At 31.3% G+C, this 21,081-nt stretch overlaps 1 protein-coding gene across 4 annotated transcripts in view; it reads right to left on the bottom strand.

The window, feature by feature from the left end:
• LOC136039284 (gamma-aminobutyric acid receptor subunit beta-like) overlaps positions 1–20,531 on the bottom strand; it is a 191,217-nt gene extending 170,686 nt beyond the window's left edge. For 3 of the 4 annotated variants that reach the window (XM_065722867.1, XM_065722866.1, XM_065722870.1), the window contains exon 1: positions 20,404–20,531. The gene's annotated coding sequence lies outside the window, so the exon portion shown is untranslated. The remainder of the gene's footprint in view (positions 1–20,403) is intronic. The other variant, XM_065722868.1, reaches the window with a different exon arrangement.
• Positions 20,532–21,081: the final 550 nt, after the last annotated feature.

Raw genomic sequence — 21,081 nt, 5'->3', positions numbered from 1 at the left:
ACAAGTACCACACACAGTGCCATCTGTTAGAGATTTTATTATCTACTAGAAGCCCCCCTAGGGTTTTTTATATTGAGATTGTATGCTTTGGCTAAACATGGGCCGGTCTCCTCCTTACCAATTTTGATATTTTATTTTGCCGAATTGTAAACTTGTGAATTGACTTCCTAAAAAAGAAGCTCCAAGCGTAATGTAATTTGTGTCAAATCGCTTTTATGGTGTTTATGTTTTTTGGAAAGTCGAAAAAGGATAGTGTGTCTATATTAAAAAAAAACGTCTATATTTTGTTATAGTATTGCAGAATCAGTAGAACATGCAAAATGTTAAAGGCCTAGCTTTAGTGAAATATAGAATGCAAATATTCCAAAGACATATATTCAAAAGACCTCAGGAAGTATTTATAAGCCCCTCCCCCTCCATCACAGAATCACCTGCCCCCATCTAAACAAGAGGCTGCCTACGTCCATAAGTATCACCTTCAGGCCATCTTTTATATATATTCAAGTCCCATATAGCTATGGTTCCAAGATTATTGGTAATACTTCTTACAGGACCTAAGAGCAATAAGTGCTATAAGGTATCACCTTCAAGTCTTTTTTGGTTTTTTCATGTCTTGTTATGTGCCAAACAGCTATGGTAACAAGATTGTTTTAAAATAATTAGTGGCACTGTCTTTGAAATCAATATTGATGGTGCTGTGAATCTTGCTGTAAAATGCCTAAGTTCATTGTGTTTCGTTTTTCTTTCTTAGAAATATATCACAAAAGCCCGAAAACTTTAATTTGGCATGGAAAGAATTGTAGATATTAAAATCAATATTTATTGTGTATCTAATTGAAATAAATCAAACCTAGAAATTCTTATATGATACTAGCTGTTGGGGTGGCGCTTCGCGCCACCCCAACACCTAGTTGGTGGGGGCGCTTCGCGCCCCTCCCAAGCCCCCCCGCGCGCGTAAGTCGTTACGCGCCATAATAGTTACGCGCCATTGTAGTTGTGTCCCTATGTCCCACCTGTGAATATAGATAGATATATATATATATATATATATATATATATATATATATATATATATCTATATATATAAAAATAAGTTGTCTGTGGATCTGTGGATGGATCAGGTGACGTCACCTGAAAAAACTGGATCAGGTGACGACAAAACTGAAAAAACTAAAAAAAGGCAAAAACTACAAAAAAACTAAAAACTAATAAAAAAAATAAAAAAGCTAAAAAACTAAAAAAACTAAAAAAAGGCAAAAACTACAAAAAAAACTAAAAACTAATAAAAAAGCTAAAAAACTAAAAAATCTAAAAAAAGGCAAAAACTACAAAAAAAACTAAAAACTAATAAAAAAAATAAAAAAGCTAAAAAACTAAAAAAACTAAAAAACTAAAAAAAAGGTAAAAAACTAAAAAAACTAAAAACTAAAAAAAACTAAAAAAAAAGGAAAAAAACTGAAAAATAAGCTAAAATAAAGGTAAAAACCAATAAAAAACTAAAAAAAAAAATGAAAAAACTAAAAAAAGGCAAAAACTACAAAAAAAAACTAAAAACTAATAAAAAAAAGTAAAAAAGCTGAAAAACTAAAAAAACTAAAAAAACTAAAAAAGGTAAAAAACTAAAAAAAATAAAAAATAAAAAAAAAACTAAAAAAAAGGAAAAAACTAAAAAAACTAAAAAAAGGAAAAAACTACAAAAAAAAACTAAAAACTAATAAAAAAATAAAAAAGCTAAAAAACTAAAAAACTAAAAAAACTAAAAAAAGGTAAAAAACTAAAAAAACTAAAAACTAAAAAAAAACTAAAAAAAAAGGAAAAACTGAAAAAATAAGCTAAAATAAAGGTAAAAACCAATAAAAAACTAAAAACAAAACTGAAAAAACTAAAAAAAGGCAAAAACTACAAAAAAAAACTAAAAACTAATAAAAAAAGTAAAAAAGCTAAAAAACTAAAAAAACTAAAAAAACTAAAAAAAGGTAAAAAACTAAAAAAAAATAAAAAATAATAAAAAACTAAAAAAAGGAAAAAACTGAAAAATAAGCTAAAATAAAGGTAAAAACCAATAAAAAACTAAAAAGAAAAAAAGGAAAAAACTAAAAAAAAATTTCATCTAAAAAACTAAAAAAAACTAAAAAAGGTAAAAACTAGATTAAAGTAATTCGAAAAAAGAAAAATGGTAAAAAACTAAAAAAAAACTAAAAAGAAAAAAGTCTGAATTATTTCACACTAATACAAAAGAAGAAAAAAACTAAAAAAGGTAAAAACTACAAAAAAAACTAAAAAGAAAAAAAAACTAAAAAAGCTGAAAAACTAAAAAAAACTAAAAAAAGGTAAAAATCTAATAACTAAAAAAAACTGAAAAAAATAAAAAAAGGCAAAAACTACAAAAAAAATAAAAACTAATAAAAAAATAAAAAAGCTAAAAAACTAAAAAAACTAAAAAAAAACTAAAAAAAGGTAAAAAACTAAAAAAAACTAAAAACTAAAAAAGAAAAAAACTAAAAAAAAGGAAAAAACTGAAAAATAAAAGAGAAAAAAAAACTAAAAAAATATGAATAAATATATATAATGACGACCAGGACATAAGTAAAAAAAAAAAAACTAAAAAAACTAAAAAAATGGTAAAAACTACAAAAAAACTAAAAACTAATAAAAAAAATCTAAAAATCTAAATAAACTAAAAAAGAAAAAACAGAAAAAAGGAAAAAAATAAAGGAGAAAAACAAAACTAAAAAACGAATGTATATACAGACCGGGACACCGGGATACAAATGACGACCGGGACACAGGGAATATAAATGACGACCGGGACACAGGGACACAACTACAATGGGGACGCCGGGGGGCACAGGGGGATATAAATGACGACCGGGACACCGGGACACAAGGAATATAAATGACGCCTGGGACACTCAAAGAGAAATCACAGACTGGAACACCGGGACACAAATGACGACCGGGACACAGGGAATATAAATGACGACCGGGACACAGGGACATAACTACAAAGGGGACGCCGGGGTGCACAGGGGGATATATAAATGACGATGGCGACTCAGGGAATGGTCGATTAGCAATCACCATCAACAAAGCTCAAGGGCAATCATTAGAATCATGAGGTATAGATCTGAATACGGATTGTTTTCCCATGGACCATTATATGTTGCATGTTCAAGAGTCGGTAAACCTGAAAATCTATTTATATGCACAGACAATGGGACAGCAAAGAATGTTGTATATTCGCAAGTTTTACGTAGTTAAAAACATATATATATATATATATATATATATATATATATATATATATATATATATATATATATATATATATATATATATATATATATATATATCTATCTATATTCACAGGTGGGACATAGGGACACAACTACAATGGCGCGTAACTAATATGGCGCGTAACGACTTACGCGCGCGGGGGGGCTTGGGGGGGGCGCGAAGCGCCCCCACCAACTAGGTGTTGGGGTGGCGCGAAGCGCCACCCCAACAGCTAGTATATATATATATATATATATATATATATATATATATATATATATATATATATATATATATATATATATATATATATATATGGTTTTAACTACGTAAAACTTGCGAATATACAACATTCTTTGCTGTCCCATTGTCTTTGCATATAAATAGACTGTCAGGTTTACCGACTCTTGAACATGCAACATATAATGGTCCATGGGAAAACAATCTGTATTCAGATCTATACCTCATGATTCTAATGATTGCCCTTGAGCTTTGTTGATGGTGATTGCTAATCGACCATTCCCTGTCCCGGTGTTCCGGTCGTCATTTATATCCCCCTGTTTCCCCCGGTGTCCCCGTTGTAGTTGTGTCCCTGTGTCCCGGTCGTCATTTATATTCCCTGTGTCCCGGTCGTCATTTGTATCCCGGTGTCCCGGTCTGTATATACATTCGTTTTTTAGTTTTGTTTTTCTCCTTTATTTTTTTCCTTTTTTTTTCTTTTTTAGTTTATTTAGATTTTTAGATTTTTTAGTTTTTTTATTAGTTTTTAGTTTTTTTTTCTTTTTAGTTTTTTTGTAGTTTTTACCTTCTTTTTAGTTTTGTTAGTTTTTTTTTTACTTATGTCCTGGTCGTCATTTATACTCCCTGTGTCCCGGTGCTTTGTTGATTGCTAATCGAACATTCCTTTTGTCCTGGTCGCTTTCTCTTTGAGTGTCGTCATTTATTTTTTTCTTTTTTAGTTCTTTTAGTTTTTACCTTTTTTAGTTTTTTTTAGTTTTTTAGAAAAAATTTTTTTTAGTTTTTTCCTTTTTTTCTTTTTAGTTTTTTATTGGTTTTTACCTTTATTTTAGCTTATTTTTCAGTTTTTTCCTTTTTTTTATTTTTTTTTATTTTTTATTTTTTTTAGTTTTTTACCTTTTTTTAGTTTTTTTATTTTTTTAGTTTTTTAGCTTTTTTACTTTTTTTATTAGTTTTTTGTTTTTTTGTAGTTTTTGCCTTTTTTTAGTTTTTTCAGTTTTTTTTTTAGTTTTTTATTGGTTTTTACCTTTATTTTAGCTTATTTTTCAGTTTTTTCCTTTTTTTAGTTTTTTTAGTTTTTAGTTTTTTTAGTTTTTTACCTTTTTTTAGTTTTTTTAGTTTTTTTAGTTTTTTAGCTTTTTTATTTTTTTTATTAGTTTTTAGTTTTTTTTGTAGTTTTTACCTTTTTTTAGTTTTTTTAGTTTTTTAGCTTTTTTATTAGTTTTTAGTTTTTTTTGTAGTTTTTGCCTTTTTTTAGTTTTTTTCTTTTTAGTTTTTTTGTAGTTTTTACCTTCTTTTTAGTTTTGTTAGTTTTTTTTTTACTTATGTCCTGGTCGTCATTTATACTCCCTGTGTCCCGGTGCTTTGTTGATTGCTAATCGAACATTCCTTTTGTCCTGGTCGCTTTCTCTTTGAGTGTCGTCATTTATTTTTTTCTTTTTTAGTTCTTTTAGTTTTTACCTTTTTTAGTTTTTTTTAGTTTTTTAGATGAAATTTTTTTTAGTTTTTTCCTTTTTTTCTTTTTAGTTTTTTATTGGTTTTTACCTTTATTTTAGCTTATTTTTCAGTTTTTTCCTTTTTTTTAGTTTTTTTTTATTTTTTATTTTTTTTAGTTTTTTACCTTTTTTTAGTTTTTTTAGTTTTTTTAGTTTTTTAGCTTTTTTACTTTTTTTATCAGTTTTTAGTTTTTTTTGTAGTTTTTGCCTTTCTTTAGTTTTTTCAGTTTTTTTTTAGTTTTTTATTGGTTTTTACCTTTATTTTAGCTTGTTTTTCAGTTTTTTCCTTTTTTAGTTTTTTTTAGTTTTTAGTTTTTTTAGTTTTTTACCTTTTTTTAGTTTTTTTAGTTTTTTAGCTTTTTTATTTTTTTTATTAGTTTTTAGGTTTTTTTGTAGTTTTTGCCTTTTTTTAGTTTTTTTAGTTTTTTAGCTTTTTTATTAGTTTTTAGTTTTTTTTGTAGTTTTTGCCTTTTTTTAGTTTTTTTAGTTTTTTAGCTTTTTTATTTTTTTTTATTAGTTTTTAGTTTTTTTTGTAGTTTTTGCCTTTTTTTAGTTTTTTCAGTTTTGACGTCACCTGATCCAGTTTTTTCAGGTGACGTCACCTGATCCACGATCCACAGATCCACAGACAACTTATTTTTATATATATAGATTTATTTCTTTTTTAGGTTAATTTATTCCTCCCTAATCAAACAGTTAGTTGTAAAGAACTGTAGTAAGGAGCGATCCGGCTCAATAGGAACCGAAACTCTAAAAAATAAAATTTTGATACCAATAGCTACATCAAAAGAATCATATTTTTATGCTGATTTAAATATATAAGTTCTTAACGTCACAGAATCTTAGCAAAAATCACACCATCAGATAAAGCGTATCAGAAAATCTCATTATAGAAGTTCTCAAGCTCCTGTCTACAAAAATGTGGAATTTTGTATTTTTTGCCAGAAAACGGAACATGGGTGCGTGTTTATTTGTTTTTTTTTGTTTTCTTCTTTCTTGTTTTTTTTTCCCAGGGGTGACCGCATCGACCCAGTGGTCATAGAATGTTGCGAGAGGGCTTATTCTAACGGAAGTTAAAAGTTTTAGTGACCTTTTAAGTGACCAAAAAAATTGGAAGGCTCCTAGGCCCCTCCCTCGCTTACTTTTTTCCAGTGTCACTAGATCAAAATTTTAAGATAGCCATTTTGTTCGGCATATTCAAAAAACCTAATAGTTATGTCTTTCGTGTCGTTTTAATCCCCCGCAGTCCCCGAGGGAGGAGCTTTTTTTATTGTTTTAAAAAGTAGAGCTGTTAGAAAGAGTCAAACTTTGGCGTAAAGAGCGGTGCATTGAGGAGGGGACAACCCCTTTCATGTACGGAATAATTTCTTTACATTTTAAGTTTTAATGTCGCTCGTTACTTGCAGTTAAAAAAAAAACTTTTTTTTTATTTAATGTTTGCAAAAAATACTACATATACAAATATCTGGCAGAGGAAAAAGCTTCTTTTGCATAAATAAGCTAATTAAAGTAATAAATAACGAAATTCATGAATAATCAATCAAAGAAAGAAGAAAGAGAAAAAAAATATGTGTAATATTAATTACTCAGGATGCCACAGCAAGCACTCTATCCGACAATAAATAATTTTTTTTTCAACCAGCAATGGGACAACAAGAGGAAAATATATATATATATATATATATATATATATATATATATATATATATATATATATATATATATATATATATATATATATATATATATATATATATATATATATATCAAATTTCAAATTAGAAATTTAGCTAAAATGAAACTATTATTCTTGTGTATAACTTTCCTGTAGTTTTATTATCTGAATACTGCCATGATATTGCAGCATCAAACCGCCTAAGACCAGCATGTCTCTGTCAGCCCTACCTATTCAAACCTTAACGCCCTATCACGAAGTTTTCATTTAAAACCTTAAGTTTTCCATAAGTTTTCCGATTTCCTTTAAATCCTTTAGATTGGCCTTTTCTCACCTAAATGGTAAGACGCAAGCAGGTCAAAAGCCACCTTGCATGTGACAAGAACAGTTGGGGTCAATTCCTTGCATCAACCTTGCCTGCTCGAAACAGCTTAGAAAAGCTTTTCGGATGGTATGGAAAAAAAAAGAGAGTGGAACGATGATACGGAAGCATTTATCAATAAAAATTATTAACAAAGTGAAATTTGAGGATTTCTGTTTTTATTATTCTTTTTAAATTAGCTTGTTATATAATTAGCGTTTATATTACTTTCTCATTAAAATTTAACTTAATTGTTCACTTTCGATCTATGAGCAGGGTATATACCCACCCCCATCAGCACCCTTGATTATTATAGGAAACCATTGCTGGTTGCACAAATAAAAACTCGCAAGAAGCTTGTTAAGACACGCGCTGTCTGTGGTTTGCTGTAAATTAATACGTTTATACCTTTCCCATTAGCAAAACTTCATAAAATTCCAAATACAGGCATGAGAGAACTGTAAAAAAGATGAGCAATTTGAATATTAAAATAATTTTCTTTTCTTAATTTTAGCAAAAAATAATCTGTGTTACATTCTATTTTTTTCTTTTCTTTAGTTTATTAACCTTGACACTTTTCAACTTCATAAACATAATATAAGACATAATATGAGATACAGGGTGAGCATAAGAAAAGCGTGAAATAGTTTAATTGTAGTAAAAACTTAGTAGTAAAATTCTTTAGGGTAGTGGAAATGAAATTATGTCGTGTCTGTTTTCCTTCTTCTTTCTGGTTTATTTTGCTGCCTCGATACACTCAATATAAGACACATTATGATATACTGTGTGATTAGCCATAGTAAAAGAAAAGTTTAAAAAAATAAGCGTTTATAATATTAAATGTTTTCTTATTAAAATAAGCAAAAACAGAACAGTATCATATTTGTTTTCGTCTTCTTTCTTGTTTATTGTGCTACATCAATAAATACATCCCAATATAATCTAAAGTCAAACTCCATAACCCTTATAGGATATAAGTTACAAGGATTTGAACTATGAACCTTAACCGTGTTATTAAATGATGATTGTCGCGTCAGTCGCAACCTAGTGAAGAATGAATTCTATCCCATAGTAACCGAAAATTAAAGAATGCCTTTTGAAAAAATACTTTCAGATGAGGAAGAATCACCATTTGAAGCTGATTGAGGAGCTGATTGATTGAAACACGCGTCAGCGATCTGTCTTCTGGCAAAAAATACAAAATTCCACATTTTTGTAAACAGGAGCTTGAAACTTCTACAGTAAGATTTTCTGATACGCTGAATTTCATAGTGTGATTTTCGTTAAGCTTCAATGACTTTTAGGGGGTGTTTCTCCCTATTTTCTAAAATAAGGCAAATTTTATGAGGCTCGTAACTTTTGATGGGTAAGACTAAATTTGATGAAACTTATATATTTAAAATCAACATAAAAATGCGATTCTTGTGGAGTAACTTTTTGTATTAAAATTCCGTTTTTAAAAGTTTCGGTTACTATTCATCCGGGTCGCTCCTTATTTATTATTATTTAATTATTTTGATTAATCTTAATCGTAAAAGTTTGTTGCAGATATAAATTTATGAGAATCGCAAAAAGAGTCTAAAACCCCTCAAAAATGGTATCAGATCGAAAAAACTGCACCATTGGAATCACCATAGCCGAAAACCCCACATTAGAAGAATTGCAGTCCCCCATTTTAATCAACGAGGAAAATAGCATTTTTGCATGGGAATAATGAATAGGGTGAGACACTTATTACGATTTACGTTTTACCAACGAACATGTGCCAAAAACAGACTTTTTAGATCTTTGGCGTTATGCCAAATGGGCACGAGTCTATCTTCCAAATTTGTCGGTGGAGAAAGGAAAACAAGAAGTTTCCTCTGACGATCAGTTCAAATACTGAATGGATATTGAATTGAAAAAGAAGAGTGTCACTAGAATGCAGAACTAGGCTCGGATTTTAAAAAAAGGATAAAGGATACGGCATTAGACTTTACAGTCCCTACCGGCGGTGCTGATCTCCGTTTCTTGGCCCTTCAACCATCCTGTGCTTTCGCACACCCTTCCTGTTTACCTTCCCCAGATTTCTCCAGGCACCCATTTAGAGCTGGGTCGACTCTGGCTAAGCTTACAGAGTCACGCCACTGACCCCCGTCCCAAACTGAACAATTGGATATACTGGGATTTGAACCCGCGTCCTTTCAGACAAAGGATCCCAAATCCAGCGCACCAACCGACTCGGCTAGGATTTTAAATGTAAACTATAATTCAGAATACAAAACTGCATATTTTTAACATGCAGGTATAACAATCGAATTTAATTTGAATATTTGCCACTTTTTCAAATTTTTTGGAATCAAATTCCTTAGCATGGTGATAGTGATTAAAATAAGAAAGACTTTAGATAAAGTTCCAAGAGAACAAAACGGCTAATAGTGACAGATACTAATCTAACAGAAAGCTTGACAGACAGTTTCTCCTGGTTTACATTCATCTATTCATCCTCTCTTTGACAACAGCTTAGCAAACAGCTTTTGAAAATTATTTCAAAATTGTTAAAATGTCAAATATGAACTTTAGGCGTAACAGCAAAAACATTCCACAACACGAAATATATTTATGTTAGTTTTGCTCCCTGTACCAAACAGAAAAATTTTCTGCTCTCCATCAGAATTACTAAGATTTTTGATAGATAAGAGATATTCACTTAAATCTATTTTGCTCCGATTCTCACCCACTATTCATTTAGAAAGAGATTATGTCCATAGAAAGGGAAACAAAGTTTAAACTTGCAACATTAAGATTAAGTAACACATAGGATTTTGGAAGAAACTGTGATGACAGTGGTCCAGTATGGTTCTGAAGCTTGGGCTCTTCGAAAGACGAGGGAAGATATGTTAGATGTTTTCTAGAGAAGATGTCTAGGAATTGTTTTTGGCACTGGTCTAAGCGACCGTATTTCAAACAGTAAGCTGTACGAAAAATGCAGTTCTATCCCAGCTTCTAGGGCTCTAAAAAGAGAAAAATTGAGATGGCTAGGATACTTTTTGTGGATGGAGGATAGCAGATTACCAAAAATTGTCCTTGTCAGCCAACTACCTAGGGTCAAACAAAAGCAGGTCGTCCCCAAATGGCGGTAGGAAGAGGTCGTAAGGGAGGATTTGAGGAAAATTAGAACTTCCTGTGAGAATGTAAGAAGGGAGGCTTTTGAATAGAATGGAATGAAGGAGAAACGTACATAGCTGTGTTGGCCTTGGGCTGTTTGGTACTGCAGTGAGTTGCTAGTGGTTGTAGAAGTAGTAGTAGTGGTAGTAGTAATAGTAGTAGTAGTAGTAGTAGTAGTAGTAGTAGTAGTAGTAGTAGTAGTAGTAGTAGTAGTAGTAGTAGTAGTAGTAGTAGTAGTAGTAGTAGTAGTAGTAGTAGTAGTAGTAGTAGTAGTAGTAGTAGTAGTAGTAGTAGTAGTAGTAGTTGTAGTAGTAGTTGTAGTAGTAGTAGTAGTAGTAGTATTAATAGTGGTACTATTGGCTGTAGTAGTAGTAGTAGTAGTAGTAGTCACATCCTAAGTTTTTGGCATAGCCATCCAGGGACTGGAAGTTTATAATATAAATGTCAAAGAAGCTAAAATGAGCATGGATGTTCTTAAAAAATAGTTTCCCGCAGTCGTCCCCACTTAACATGAAGATGAGGCAAAATCCCTAATCCTATTATTAATGTATGGCTACACTAAGCTTCTTTGTGAATGATAGTGATTCTCTCAATTCCCTTCAATGTGGGTGCCAAAACCCTGGGCCAGAGCCTAAAAAGGGTCAGTGCAAAGATTTTAAACAAAAAACTTTATATTTAACAGTAATTGAAACGATTTTATTTCCAGCCTTGTTTTGAAACTTATTTTTCCTGAATAGAAAAAAGTATTAGCTTTATAATCAGGTAGACCATGTACAATATCGAGATGATAGCCTATAATTGGCACAAATTTAGCCTTTGTTTGTAACTTATGAGACATATGTAGTAAAAAAAAGTTAATTGAAAAAAAGGCAGCAAAAGCGCATGGTATACAAACCAGAAATGTAAGAAATAGACAGGGTTTCTTGTGTACCGTTCTTTCCTTCTTTTATCGCCTTCACTTTAGCTGTTCTTTTTTAGCACTTCTTCCTTACCCCTCAAAAAAACAATAGAAACTTATTTAATTACGTATGTTTGCTACAAGGTCAATGGACATTTGTACAAGAAATGAGCTTGGTAAGCAGGTTGGTGTTTCTATGCCAGCTATGGACACAGAGAGGACAGATTTGAAGCTTTTAATGAATCTCTCTTTCCAAAGAATTATAATCTTACGATTCGCTTATTATTTTTCGATTTTCCATTAGATTTGCCTTTTTTGTCCCCCCTTGCATAAGATCCCTCCATTCCCTCAAAATACACATTGTTTATAAGGGCACGAGTTCTTTCGAAAAGTAATCTGTAATCTTACGGTAATTATAATCAGAATCATAAATTACGGATTATAAGAATTATAATCTTAAGATTCATTTATAATTTTTGTACTGTCTGTTAGATCTGCCTCGTCTTAAGATTTATATATTAATTTATATTTATACCTGTTGTATCTTATTTCTCTATGGCTAGTTCTCCTCAACATGACAGAAAAAAACAACTTATATGTGATTCAACTAAATTTAAAAACGTCTCATCTCTGGATGTTCACTTTCAGCCACCCATGATTCCTTAGTGTTGTAATAATACCGCATTCAGATTAACTATTTTCTTGAAATATGGGATGGAAAACTGGAACCGGTAAAAGTGAAACATTTTAACCCCCCCCCCCCTTATATTTAGGTATATAGCCTAAATTCCATATTTCCCATGTATTTTCTCCATTTACTGGCTTCGTCAGCGTTGAGTCAATTTACTGTTAACCATGTTGAAACATGAAAAAATTTATATTTTTGGTATTACACATGCTAATTTTGGTAAAATATGTAATATATCAGCACATTAGGGAGTTTTGGAGGTAAAATACAGTGTAAGAGCATATAATTGTTTAAACTGCAAATTTTCTGCACATTATGAAGTAAGAATTGATTTATAACGTGTTTCCCTCCGAATATTCTTAGTTCTATCCTGTTACCCAAAAATTGAAATCTTTTGGTTTTCAAAGTTATTTCTAGTCAGATTATCACCCAGACTGACGCTAGATAACTGGTACTTATCTGTTAGTCAGTACACACTTGAGAATTTGGATCTACAGGTACGGGGTTGAAACAACTGAGACGCTTGGGAGATAGATAGGACAGATATAGTTTGGGCTGTGTTTTAGCATATTCGGTGAGGGGGGTGGTAGTTAAGTATAACAAGAGTGCGTGAAAAATGTAACTTAACCTAACTCAACCAAAAAACAACTAAATATTTATTAAAATGTACCTACAATGTAGTTTTCCACTAAACCGAAGCTAATTGTCTCCATATAAAACAGCAATAAACCAGTTATTGTCTGATTTTATAGATTTCAAATTCTTGAGTGTGTACTGGCTAACAGATAAGTACCACTTTCCCAACTTATTTTTTTCACTGAATATACAAACGGATTTTTCAATAAAGTATCCCTCAAAATATTTTATTTTAAAATCTAAGGGGACAAAGAATCAAAGGAGGGAAGTAGCCCATTCTCCAATTTACACCATTGAAACCTCAATAATGAGACCTGGCCTTTCTATAATCTAGAATTAACTCACTTTGACGGCTTCTACCATTTTAATAGTTAGAATATTTCTAACTAGTAGCTGTTCATAATTCTATTGAAAAACAACACACTTTTGCTCGTAACCATAGATTACGTTCAAGCCTTAAGTTAGAGAGGAAAGAGGTTAAACGGCTAAACTGGAAGAGATCTGATAAAAGACTAACTGGAAAGACAAACTGGAAAAACTAACTAAAAGACAAACTGGAAAAAGATCTGATAAAAGACTAACGCCGAGAAAAACTTTTCCTGAATATAGGACATTAATAATCTTTCAAACGTATCTGGCTAAGTAATGTTCAAAATATTTTACAAAACATTGATCAACAAAAAAATAGCAGTATCCTATATAACTAGTGCTTTTAAGATCTTTGACTTAAGAGTTTATTTTTAGTCTAGGATTTTAGGATGAGGGTGGACACCAAAGCCCCCAGTCCTAGTACTTTAATAATGGAGTGCTTGTATTATAGTGTTTTATATTGAAATAACTTGATAGAATCCTTGCCACCTATCCTTTCAATATAATATTTACCAATTTTTAGCCTGTCTTTACGATTATTTATATTTCTAGATCTCTATCTAAAGTATCACTGAACGAAAACCCACGTGTTGTCTATCTGCAGCCTGTAATATAATGCAACGTCTATTTGTTAGCATAACAAGAGAGCAATTGATAAATGAAAATTCTAGTATGTTGTGGCTTACTTTTCGTTACACGAATGTTTGTTTTAAAAAAAAGAAAGAAAATCGTTCCTTTTTTCCGAGAAAACAGATAACTAATGAACAAATTTATTTATCGGACCTCACTTTTTAAAAAGATACTACTTTTAACAAAAAGTACTGAAAAAGTACTTCTTTTAACAAAAAGTATCGAAAAAGTAGTACTTTGGCAGAAAGTATTCAAAAATTACTTCTTTGATAAAAAAAGTATTAAAATAGTAATTCGGTATTCTTTTTTTGGTCTACATAGGTTATGCTGTCTGTGCAGTGTAAAATCAGGATTCTCCGTTCTTTATGCTTGTTCTCCAAAAAAAGCGCTTGACAAATAAACCTTACAGAAAAAATCAGTTTTTTATTTAAAGTAACGACACTTATATATTTAACATTTTTTTATTCATAAATTATTTGGCCCAACCCAGAACATATTTTAAAAGCTCCAGTAATAAACTGTATTATGAAAAGGGAAATCACCAATGCAACAACTCAAACACGTAAAAAAAAGAGACAGAAGGAGAAAAGGAAGATTGTTTTCCTAAATTAGTGATCAATATAGACCAGCACTTGAATGAGGCCTTAACCCTACTCATCCATACAATCACATAGGTCAAACAGCATAGCCATACACAATCAACCATAAAGAATAATCCATGGACAGGCAGTCATAATAATTAAATGAGTTTGTCAAAATTATAAGTGTAAAATAGTGATCATTTTCTTGTTCTGTCTAGTTAATATTTCTTGATATATAAATCCTGTCACTGCAGCTTTTAAAATATGTCAAAATTGGAAAAAAATATGAAGGAGGAGGAAAGGGGAAACGTGTTAATAAAACTAGTGTTTTTTTGTTTCCAGTGTTTTTGTCAATTATGTTTTGTTCTTCTAATGAAGATATCAAAACAAGCGTATTTTTAATAACTTTTCAATTTTTTTTTTTAAATAGAGGACCTAAAACACCCCTCCCCTTCATCGGTGGCACTGAGAGCACAGTAGCTTTATTCATTCTAGACAATATCAGTTTAAAAGAAAAGTGCATATAATAGATGAAAATAGCTACGTTTGTTATTTTGGTGGGATTAATTTTGAGGCACTTCAGATTTTTGAAACTAATTGCTTAAAAGGGGTACTAAGCTTATTATTACTCATTTGAATGAAACTTCTTGCGTTAATCTAGCACGATATACTATGAGCAGTCGTTTGTGTGACCATCCTTCTCTAGAAAAACGAGGTATTTTATATTTTGCCGATAGTGGGCTTTCAAATTTCGATATCAGCAATGGGCGTACCCATGGGGGAAGTAAAAATGTCGAAGCCCTGTTCTAGAGAACTTTTGTTTCAAAAATGCGTATTAAATATTGCTTTTTATCGAAAGTTTTTCTCCTTCTAGTACTCTTTAGATTTTTCGAATGAAAAAATGCTTCAAAAATTATAAATCAACTGCTCTAAAGGGTGTATTTTTAAAATTTTTAGATTATTTTTTTTTGTAAAATTTGGATAAATGTCATTGAAATCCCGATAAAAAAAATTTGAGCCCTCTTTCTTCTAAAAAACGTTTTTGACTAAATTTTTAGTATTTTCCTCATAGTGTCCACGTGATTTGACCGCGGAAGACAACATTTTGTGAGGTTCTGGATTAATTTGTCTGCCAGTAGTTCTAAAATCCTAGGAAAATTATTAAAAATGATAACGGTAAATACAACAATTCCAAATTTATGTGAAACGTTCCAGTGTAGCCTATTTAGAGTAGGAATTTATCTCAGTATTTTTAAGTGTCAGTAAATTAGTTCAAAATTATTTTGAACAAAAAAGCTATCTCAAAATTGAGATTTGGTATCTTTTAAGGTTAAAATGGAGATGGCTAAGTAAATCAAAAGCATGAAAGGGGGGTTCGTTACCATAAGATCCAGCGGCATCAATTGGAGGAGGGGGGCACGTGGGCTTGTTGAAGCCTTATCACCCTTTACTTATGCAGTACTTTTGCACTGCCTACGATCTTATTATTGCTGATCTTGCTTATGGAGCTGAGTCTGTTTATTTTTAAATTTTAAATTTTTAAAATTATTTTTAAACACAATTTGTTTCCTTGCACAATCAGTTTTGTGACAGTTCAAATGGCATTAAAAAATAAATCAAGTTTTTTAAAGTCTTTTTTATTCTTGTCTTTCCACTCCTATTTCTGCTAGAAGTTCATACTAGATTTTGTAACTGTAATGTTCTGTATATTGACTGGGAAATTTGTTTTTACAATTTTAGATATTAAGTCTTATCATTAAAATCTGTAGCAGATTGGAAAATAAGACTGCCAAAAAGTGAAAACGAGACGACAGTAGCGGGTCAACAAAAGCATTCTTTTTTTCTGGTTTTCCTGTACTTGAGCAATTGAAAAGCAAATCTATAAAATAGCTGTGACAGTTGGGCATTCACACAGGTGTAAGGGATGGGGGTTGGGACCAGGTCACTCAAAACCATAAGGTTATTCCAAAATTTTTCCATGATTTCCTTAATTTTCAAATAAATTGCTTATTTTCTGTCTAATTGTAGTTCATCAATTCTTGAAGCCCCCCTCCCACTAAATTTCTGTGAAAATAATTGATTGTGATAAAACTCATCCTGTTAGAGTTATATTTACTAAGAGGATTACAACCCTTTATTTGATAATAATTGATTAATTAATTGATCGGATTTGAATATCAATCGTTTTGAATTGATAATGTTTATATTATAATGCAGAATATTTTTTTTTGTGAAACCGGGTCAATTAAATGGTTGTTTTTTTTAGTAATGGGATGAAAAGACTGTTAGCAAATATAAAAGATAGCGAAATATATTAAATTGTAAATGACCCATAGAGAAATATTTTTGCAAGGGAAGGGAAGAGGAAAGCGTTGGAAACAATTTTGAATGTGTGTGACTTTTTTTTGCCTGGCTTTTTTCTTTAAAACATTGAATATCTATCTATCTATAGATTTATTGTCTCTTTGAGAACCGAAGGAGCAAATTTGTGGAGAGTGGAATATTTTCCCATTTATAAATTTTCACTTATTCAACAAATCATTCGTTTTATCGGCATTATTCGACAAATTATTCGTTTTATTCGGCATTATTTGGCAAATTATTCGTTTTATTCGGCAATATTCGGCTAATTTTTGGAAGCTGTTTCTCAGAAGTTGAAAAGAGCAGGTATTCCAAAATGCAATTCTTTCACTTAAAAGGTCATCCATGTAATTGGTGTCATTAGAAATCGATATAGAATAGAATAAGTCACAGACATTTTTCCTGGGGAGGAAGAAAAAGTTTGAAAAAAAGAATGGTGCTTGTTATTTAAATGAAAACTAACATGGTACATGTTAGTTAAATTACTCAGGAATTACGCTTAGCTTAGATCTCAGAAAACAGGTTTCATGGCAACAAAGACAAGTGATGGGTGATAGAATGCATTGATCTTGTATAATTTGGGCTATATATTTGCACATTAGGGGTGGGGGTTAGGCTAAGTTAAGGGCACTGTCCAAGTGCTTTACCCCCCCCCCCCCCTCCCTCTTACCTATTCTGTAAATATATAGCCCAAATTGTATTATTATATGAAATATTCTAACGTATATTCAGGAAACCGCTCATGTATAGCCCAAATTGTATTATTATATAAATTAAAGGTTATGTGAAGGTTATATTTCATTAGGGTTAACCTAACTTCACTTCTTGGGTATGTTTTGTTTAATTAGCAAGTGCCAAAAGAGTTTTTATCGGAAAAGCGGTCATATTTTGTTCCACGTGCTGCAACATTTTAAATCTTTTACGAATGTTTGGTCTTCTAATGAAGAACGAATGCCCTGCCTGCAGGTACCCTAAATATTTCTAATTACCATTTGATAATAATCAAAAACATTCATAGTAGTATATGCCCCTGTAGAACGGACTGATGGAAATAGTAGATACTCAGATAAATTTTACTTACAGATACAGGAACAAACAGACAGGGTTTAAGCAGAAATATCGAATTTTTATTTTGGGACTCTAAAATCTTACTTAACTTGTTTCTCTTACTTCCTGGTAAACTATTCCTTTGGCTCTTAAAGGGTTTTAAAGGGTCTATAGGGTCTTGAAGATACATTTTGGCAATTAAGAGCTAAAGGGCTAAAAAAAACGAGTTCAATTCGAGTAAATCAATGAAAAGCGGCTGCTATTGAAATAATTCAAAAGCGGCTGCTCAATTTACGGTTGAGAGTAATGGGACCCTTCTTAAGAGTGAAAAAATTTAAAATGGTAACCAGCCTTTTTCTAGCCGTGTGCCGAAAGACATTCAATATAAATTTTTAAATAATTAGAGAAGTATGGTCACAGATACATAACCATGAACCCCTTTTACCAAGTTTAAATTTCTCATAGTTCCAAGACGCATACATTAGAAACAAAAAGAACAATAGGGAATTCTTTTCGCAAGACAGTGGAAATTTAATTTGGATGAATATTTCAGCCCTATGTTCAAGGGCCGTCCTCAGCAAAATATAAATATATAGAAGAAGAAAAACTTATAACAACCTACGACCAAGAGAACTAAATGAAAAAATTTCAAAACAGCCCCAGCATCCTTACTTCAGCGAAGTTCAACAAGGAATAATAAATAAAGTGAGATGAAACGAGGTAATTCATTGAAATGGAAGAAGAATAATTAAAACACCTTTTTAGCGCTAATCTTGTTTTTGTGGCAGCTGAGCTCAGAGGTCTATTTGTGACTGGTTCTGTTTTTTTTTAATATATTTTGTAAGATAGTTCTTAATTAAATTTTTGCATTCCATTTAGTGAATATTCCCCCAAGTCTCTATTTAAGGAAATATTATAATTAATCTCAAGTATGATTCAAATGCTTCTCGAACTACCTGCTTTATGCCTAGTTCATTGCTAATAAGGGTCATTGCCAAGACGCATAGTTCCGAAATCTTTTCCAACAAAGACAAATTTCTATAATGGATAGGTTTGACCACAGAGAAATAGACGGCCTTCTTGCAAAAAATCTTGAGACTAATTTTTTTTTATCCCTTTTAAATTTCTTCTTCCTTTTCCTGGCTTAAATTTTCACGTCAAATAACCAATGAGATGCGATTTAACAGTATGTTCTATTTACCCACTAAAAATTTCATACAGGACATTTTAAGAACAAACCGGTTTTATAGTGGTAGGGCTATTTGTCTCTTCACATAAAAGAAATAATGGGATTGGCTTACAAAAATGCATCACAGGCTTAAGCCAATAAAACTAAGCACGTTCTTCACAACGGAGTCATAGGAAAGTAATCGCTCTTTTTAGTTGCGGTTAGACTATGCAAAAATAACTTGACTAGACTTTTGTTTTTGTTTTTTGAACTGTTGTGAAAATTGGTCAAAATCAACGTTTACCGTCAAAATTAGTTTTTGTTACAGAAACAAAAAATAGCGTATTTTAAATTTTAAGTAAAGTGTTAGTAATGAGAAAACAGAGGTTAGAAAGTCTCTTAGAACTGTTAATTTTAAGAAACCCTTAATAACCGAATTCAATATTCTCTTATAGTAATTCTAGTCATTAATTTGAATATTACCATAGATAATTGAATTTTCAGTTTCAGTTATCGAACACAAGAAACTGAAAACTCAGTAAGTTTTTTTTCATAATACTGAAAAAAACTGGATGGTTCCTACATAAGAGAGACGGGAGAATAATAATCTTAAAAATTGTTAAACTGTTTTCGATCAAGCTGTTAGCAGAGATTTCAGGCTCTTATCTACGAAAATATTAAATTTTATTTTATTTTTTATTTTGTTACCACAGGAGGGATCACGGATGCGTGTTTTTTCAGGGGCGATCCAAAAGTACTGGAGGGCAACTAACCCCGCTTCAATGCCCCTTTTCTCCCAAATCCATCTGATCAAATTTTGGAATAGTCATTGAATAGAGCATAGTTGAAAAGCCCAATAAATGTGTATTTGGGGACAGCAGAGCCCCCCCCCCCCCCATACTCCCCCCATACCCCCCCCCAGTTTACGGCATGATTTCTTTTCGTTTTAAGTTTTGATGCTGCTCCTTACTGTCAGTTGAAAAAAAAAAATAATTTTTCTGATATAATTTGATGTAGCAATAATAGTGTAATAACTTCTCTCCCTTTTCTGGTTCAATTAATATATATATATATATATATATATATATATATATATATATATATATATATATATATATATAATTATATATATATATATATATATATATATATATATATATATAATGGTTCTTCTTCATGTACTTCTTGTCTCCCTTTTTTCTTGTATTATTTATGATTTTGTCAAGGGTGTCGGGCTTCAATGCCACTTTTCTCCCAAATCCATCCGATCAAATTTTGCTAGCCATTTGATAGAGCATAATTACTGGGGGGACAAGAGGGTCCCTCAATAATTTGTAAAAAATAGTATACAGTCCATGTCCCTTGAATATCCAGATAGGAGCCCCTATTGTCTTAATACCCCCCCCCCCCAAAAAAAAAAAAATAAAAATGCTGAAGATTTGCCCCTGTCTTTTGTATCCTCTTTTTTGGTCGCAACTTGGCAGTGACTTCCACCTCTATGTAAATTTAATAATTTCTTTATTAGCGATTTACTATATTTACACACTGTAGGTAAATACAGGTACACACTAAAAATATTGAGAGTGAAATAGTTGAACCCCCCCCCCCTCCCCAATTACACAATCTTTTCTCTGCAATACTGATTTTTGTGTTGAGGATTTTTAGTTAGATTAACATTTTGTCTAATCGAAATTTGGCTCTTATTTAGCTTACTCAATTTACTGAAGATTTATTAATAGCGAGAGCTTGCTCTTAATTTAAATTGATCCAAAAAATATTTAATTACATTTACCTATTAATAAACTATTAATATAACAAATAGGAGACACCTACCGGGATTAGTTACTAAAACTACCGCCACCTAATATCTATCCAACAACACATCCTACCGCATAATATTGTCACAAACAGACATAAGACTGAAAGATATATTTCAAGACCAGCGTATCTCCTCGAGTCAATGTTGGGGGAACCATGCGCGAATCAAAGGGGTACCAAGTCTCATAAGCTTTTAAACATAGCACTTCTTAAAGAATAGCCATGCGCTTTTTGCCCTATATTTTTGCTGACCTTAATTGAAGGGAAATGGTAATAAGCTATGTGATATATTGCCTATATTGGGATATCTATATGAGAAATTCCCGGTATCTTGCTGGTTGATTTAGCGAGTAAGAAATTTATGAAGGAAACTAAAGATTACCCGGGACTTATTCCCAAGAATGCCGAGGAGTAACGGTGATAAGAGATATGGGCAAAAGTATACATTATACAAAGATACTGATATGTTTATGGAAATTAATATTGATCTGTCTTAGGTTCCCTCTATTTACACTGTACTTTTTTTGCCGCGGGAAGTACGCATTATACTAGCATGAATAATATTTGTTGATTTTATTTTCAGGGCCTTGGATCACTCGTAGATAAACAGGGATAAGAAATATCGGCCATAATATTAGGTTTATGGTAACTGATTTTATGTATTCAATGTTGTCTGTATTTGCAATTTGGATC

This window comes from Artemia franciscana, chromosome 19, assembly GCF_032884065.1.
Source record: "Artemia franciscana chromosome 19, ASM3288406v1, whole genome shotgun sequence".
NCBI classification, from domain to species: domain Eukaryota; kingdom Metazoa; phylum Arthropoda; class Branchiopoda; order Anostraca; family Artemiidae; genus Artemia; species Artemia franciscana.
Note: the sequence above shows the minus strand (reverse complement) of the source record. Positions and strands in the feature narration are given on the sequence as shown.